The following is a 5,829-nucleotide window of genomic DNA, read 5'->3' as shown; positions in this document are numbered from 1 at the left end:
GCATCGTTGTGGCACTGCAGGAGGCCCAGGATGGACATGTCGTCTGAGGAATGGGAGGGGGAGTTGAAATGGTTCGCGACTGGGAGGTGCAGTTGTTTGTTGCGAACCGAGCGTAGGTGTTCTGCAAAGCGGTCCCCGAGTCTCCGCTTGGTTTCCCCGATGTAGAGGAAGCCACACCGGGTACAGCGGATGCAGTATACCACATTGGCAGATGTGCAGGTGAACATCTGCTTGATGTGGAAAGTCTTCTTGGGGCCTGGGATGGGGGTGAGGGAGGAGGTATGGGGGCAGGTGTAGCACTTCCTGCGGTTGCAGGGAAAAGTGCCGGGTGTGGTGGAGCTGGAGGGGAGTGTGGAGCGGACAAGGGAGTCACGGAGAGAGTTGTCCCTCCGGAAAGCAGATAAAGGTGGGGAGGGAAAGATGTCTTTGGTGGTGGGGTCGGATTGCAGATGGCGGAAGTGTCGGAGGATGATGCGTTGGATCCGGAGGTTGGTGGGGTGGTACGTGAGGACGAGGGGGATTCTTTTTTGGTTTTTATTGCGTGGACGGGGTGTGAGGGATGAGGTGCGGGAGATGTGGGAGACACGGTTGAGGGCGTTCTCGACCACCGAGGAGGGGAAGTTACGGTCCTTGAAAAACGAGGACAACTGAGATGTACGGGAGTGGAATGCCTCATCCTGGGAGCAGATGCGGCGGAGGCGAAGGAATTGGGAATAGGGGATAGCATTTTTGCAGGAAGGTGGGTGGGAGGAGGAGTATTCTAGGTAGCTGTGGGAGTCGGTGGGCTTGAAATGAATATCGGTTTCTAGGTGGTTGCCCGATATGGAGACAGAGAGGTCCAGGAAGGGGAGAGAGGTGTTAGAGATGGTCCAGGTAAACTTAAGGTTGGGGTGGAAGGTGTTAGTGAAGTGTATGAACTGTTCGAGCTCCTCGTGGGAGCACGAGGCGGCGCCGATACAGTCATCAATGTAACGGAGGAAGAGGTGGGGTTTAGGGCCGGTGTAGGTACGGAAGAGGGATTGTTCCACGTAACCTACAAAGAGGCAGGCGTAGCTTGGGCCCATGCGGGTACCCATGGCTACCCCCTTTGTCTGTAGGAAGTGGGAGGAATTGAAAGAGAAGTTGTTGAGTGTGAGGACGAGTTCGGCTAAGCGGATGAGGGTATCAGTGGAGGGGGACTGGTCGGGCCTGCGGGACAGGAAGAAGCGGAGGGCCTTAAGGCCATCTGCATGGGGAATGCAGGTGTAGAGGGACTGGACGTCCATGGTAAAGATGAGGTGTTGGGGACCGGGGAATTGGAAGTTCTGGAGGAGGTGGAGGGCGTGGGTGGTGTCACGGACATAGGTAGGGAGTTCCTGGACCAAGGGGGAGAAAATGGAGTCGAGATAGTTGGAGATCAGTTCGGTGGGGCAGGAGCAGGCGGAGACAATGGGTCGACCAGGGCATTCAGGTTTGTGGATTTTGGGAAGGAGATAGAAGCGGGCAGTGCGAGGTTGGGGAACGATGAGGTTGGAGGCCGTGGGTGGGAGGTCACCTGAGGTGATGAGGTTGTGGATGGTTTGCGAGATGATGGTTTGGTGCTCAGGGGTGGGGTCATGATCAAGGGGGCGGTAGGAGGAGGTGTCGGAGAGTTGGCACCTGGCCTCGGCGATGTAGAGGTCAGTGCGCCATACTACAACTGCGCCTCCCTTGTCCGTGGGTTTTATGGTGAGGTTGTGATTGGAGCGGAGGGCTGCACGTTCTGCAGGGGAGAGGTTGGAGTGGGTGAGAGGGGTGGAGAGGTTGAAGCGATTGATGTCTCGACGGCAGTTGGAGATGAAGAGGTCGAGGGAGGGTAGGAGGCCTTGGGGTGGTGTCCAGGAGGAGGGGGTGTGTTGGAAGCGGGAGAAGGGGTCAGTAGAGGGAGGGTTAGGTTCACGGTTAAAGAAGTAAGCGTGGAGGCGGAGGCGGCGGAAAAACTGCTCTATGTCCAAGCGTGAGCGGTAGTCGTTGATGTGTGGGTGGAGGGGGACAAAGGTGAGCCCTTTACTGAGGACTGACCGTTCGTCCTCAGTAAGGGGTAGGTCTGGGGGGATGGTGAAGACTCGGCAGGGCTGGGTGCTGCTGTCTCCTCTGGAGCTGCTGGCTGTGGAGGCTGTGGGCGGAGCTGCGTCGGCTGTGGGCGGAGCTGCGTCGGCTTCCTCTACATCGGGGAAACCAAGCGGAGACTCGGGGACCGCTTTGCAGAACACCTACGCTCGGTTCGCAATAAACAACTGCACCTCCCAGTCGCGAACCATTTCAACTCCCCCTCCCATTCCTCAGACGACATGTCCATCCTGGGCCGCCTGCAGTGCCACAACGATGCCACCCGAAGGTTGCAGGAACAGCAACTCATATTCCGCTTGGGAGCCCTGCAGCCCAATGGTATCAATGTGGATTTCACAAGTTTCAAAATCTCCCCTCCCCCTACCGCATCCCAAAACCAGTCCAGCTCGTCCCTGCCTCCCTAACCTGTTCTTCCTCCCACCTATCCCCTCCTCCCACCTCAAGCCGCACCTCCATCTCCTACCGACCAACCTCATCCTGCCCCCTTGACCTGTCCGTCCTCCCTGGACTGACCTATCCCCTTCCTAACTCCCTATCTACACTCACCTTTACTGGCTCCATCCCCGCCTCTTCGACCTGTTTGTTTCCTCTCCACCTATCTTCTCCTCTATCCATCTTCTATCCGCCTCCCCCTCTCTCCCTATTTATTTCAAAACCCCCTTCCCCTCCCCCTTTTCTGATGAAGGGTCTGGGCCCGAAACGTCAGCCTCTCTGCTCCTATGATGCTGCTTGGCCTGCTGTGTTCATCCAGCCCTGCACCTTGTTAACACCATCTTAGGTTTGTTTAATACATCCTCATCAGTGGTATGAACCTTTGATCTTTTACTTATAAATTCTGGGTCTGATACTATCCTCCCTTACTAAAACCTAAAGAAGGAGCGAAGCTCCAAAAGCTTGTGTTTTCAAATAAACCTGTGAACCATAACGTGGTGTCGTGTGATTTCCGACCTTGTCCAACCCAGTCCAACACCAGCACCTCCACACCGGCTGCCATCGACATCACCAACTGCTGGCTCAAAGGCGAGAGGATCTCCAAGAAGATTGTGTATATTGACACAGACATCAAGTTTCTACAGAAATGCAAGAAAGCACGAATGATCCCAAAAGGATTACAGATCATGCACCCACTCAAGTCGACCTACAACACTGATTACGCTGAGAGACTTTGCCATTGCACCTCTCACAAACTCCTCAATCATCTTGTACACCAACTCGACAGCAAGTGCCATAACCTTGAAATCGAGATAGAGTCCATATCCTCAGCTTGTGCTCGAGATACATCAGTACAGTTACAAGACACTGCCCAAACAGACGAGGCAATGGAACTACATCACCTACATGTACACCAAGAACAAGAAACTGGAGAAACTTGGCATCACCACCAGCAATAACCAAGTCTCCCCTGATACCACAGTTGAAAGTGGTAACACCACGGGAAAATCCATCGTCAGCTTATCTGACCACACCCTTCAACCCGACGAGATCGAAGCTCTCAGCCAAGGACTCAATTTCTGCCCCACCACTAAAATGGACCTCATTGGTCTTGTGGCAGACACAGAGGAATTCATCCAAGATGTCAGCAGTGAGGCCCAATGAGACAACCAACTAATCAGATCAGCCGACAGAGAGATCCATGGGTGAGTGGGCAAAGAAGGAGTCGAGTTGGACCCCTCCAGAGGGCCGTTGCCCAGGACTTGACAATTCTGCTCAAGCCATCGGAGAATGTGTGAATGCCAGATTTATCAGCCGCACTCACAAGGTAGCGCAAAACGTCACCCAGGGACAGCACAACGCCATCTGTGCTGTCAAAACCAATCGCAATATTGCCCTCAAACCAGCAAACAAAGGAGGAGCCATCGTCATACAGAATAGAACAGACTACTACAATGAAGAAGGGTCTAGGCCCGAAACGTCAGCCTTCCTGCTGTTCTGATGCTGCTTGGCCTGCTGTGTTCATCCAGCTCTACACTTTGTTATCTCACTACAATGAAGTGGTCTGACAGCAGAACAGCCAGGAACACTACAGATGATTACCTGCCAATCCGACCAAAGAATACACCCGTGAACTGAACAGACTGGTTAAGACTTTTGATCCAGTCCTTCAGAGTACCGTATGGAGGAGGGGATGGCTAGTGGTATTATCGCTGAACTATTAATCCAGCGACCCAGATAATGTTCTGGGGACCTGGTTTGAATCCCACCATGGCAGATGGTGGAATTTGCATTCAATAAATATCTGGAATTAAGAATCTGACGATGACCATGAATCCATTGTCGATTGTCAGAAAAACTTATCTGGTTCACTAATGTCCTTTAGGGAAGGAAACTGCCATCCTTACCTGGTCTGGCCCACTTGAGACTCCAGACCCACAGCAATGTGATTAACTCTTAACTACCCTCTGGGCAATTAGGGATGGGCAATAAATGCTGCCTAGCCAGCGACGCCTTTGTCCCGTGAATGAATAAAGGACGCACTCTCATCCCGCGTACTTCCCACATAGGGGACTTCTACTGCCTTCCAACGATACATGAAACCAACACACCTGGACATCCCATCGTATCAGGAAATGGGGCCCTGTGTGAAAACCTCTCGGGCTGTGTCAATGGCATCTTAAAACCCATTGTACAGGGAACCCCCAGCTTCTGTTGCGACACTAGAGATTTCTTACAGAAGCTCAGCACCCATGGACCAGTCGAACCAGGAACATTCCTCGTCACAATGGACATTTCGGCACTCTACACCAGCATCCCGCATAACTACAGCATCACTGCAACAGCCTCAGTACTCAATACCAACAACTGCCAATTTCCAGACGCCATCCTACAAGTCCTCTGCTTCATCTTCAACCACAACGTCTTCACCTTCAACAACCAGTTCTTCATCCAGACATATGGAACAGCCATGGGGACCAGATTTGCTCCCCAATATGCCATCATTTTCATGCACAGGTTCGAACAAGACTTCTTTGCTGCAAAGCACCTCTGACCAACACTATACACCAGATTCTTTGACAACATTTTCTTCCTTTGGACTCATAGCTAGGAATCACTGAAACAACTACATAGTGATGCCAACAATGGGGCAGCACGGTGTAACAGTGGTTAGCACTGCTGCCTCACAGCACCAGGGACCCAGGTTCGATTCCAGCCTCGGGCAACAGTTTGTGTGGAGTTTGCACATTCTCCCCGTGTCTGCATGGGTTTCCTCCGGGTGCTCCGGTTTCCTCCCACAGTCCAAAGATGTGCAGGCTAGGTGGATTGGCCATGCTAAATTGCCCGTAGTGTTCAGGGAGGTGTAGATTAGGTGGGTTATAGCAGAATGGGTCTGGGTGGGATGCTCTGAGGTTCGGTGTGGACTTGTTGGGCCGAAGGGCCTGTTTCCACACTGTAGGGATTCTATGATTCTATGATAACAAGCTAGCAGACATTCCACCATCAGACTTACCATGGACTCCTCTTTAAAATCAATCTCATTCTTGGACACACACATCTCCATCAAAGACAGACACTTCAATACCTCACTCTACTGCAAGCCTATGGATAATCTCACAATGCTGCACTTTTCCAGCTTCCACCCTAAACATATTAAAACAGCCATCCCCTGCAAACAAGCCCTATGCATACACAGAATCTGTTTGGATGAGGAGGAATAAGACAGACACCTGAAGGTGTTGAAGGACGCCCCCATAGGAACAGGATATGATGCTCAATTCATCGATCGCCAATTCCAAAGTGCCGCAG

This window comes from Rhincodon typus, chromosome 14 (genome assembly GCF_021869965.1).
Source record: "Rhincodon typus isolate 14 chromosome 14, sRhiTyp1.1, whole genome shotgun sequence".
Taxonomy (NCBI): domain Eukaryota; kingdom Metazoa; phylum Chordata; class Chondrichthyes; order Orectolobiformes; family Rhincodontidae; genus Rhincodon; species Rhincodon typus.
The sequence above is the reverse complement of the archived record's forward strand: the minus strand, read 5'-3'. Positions refer to the sequence as shown.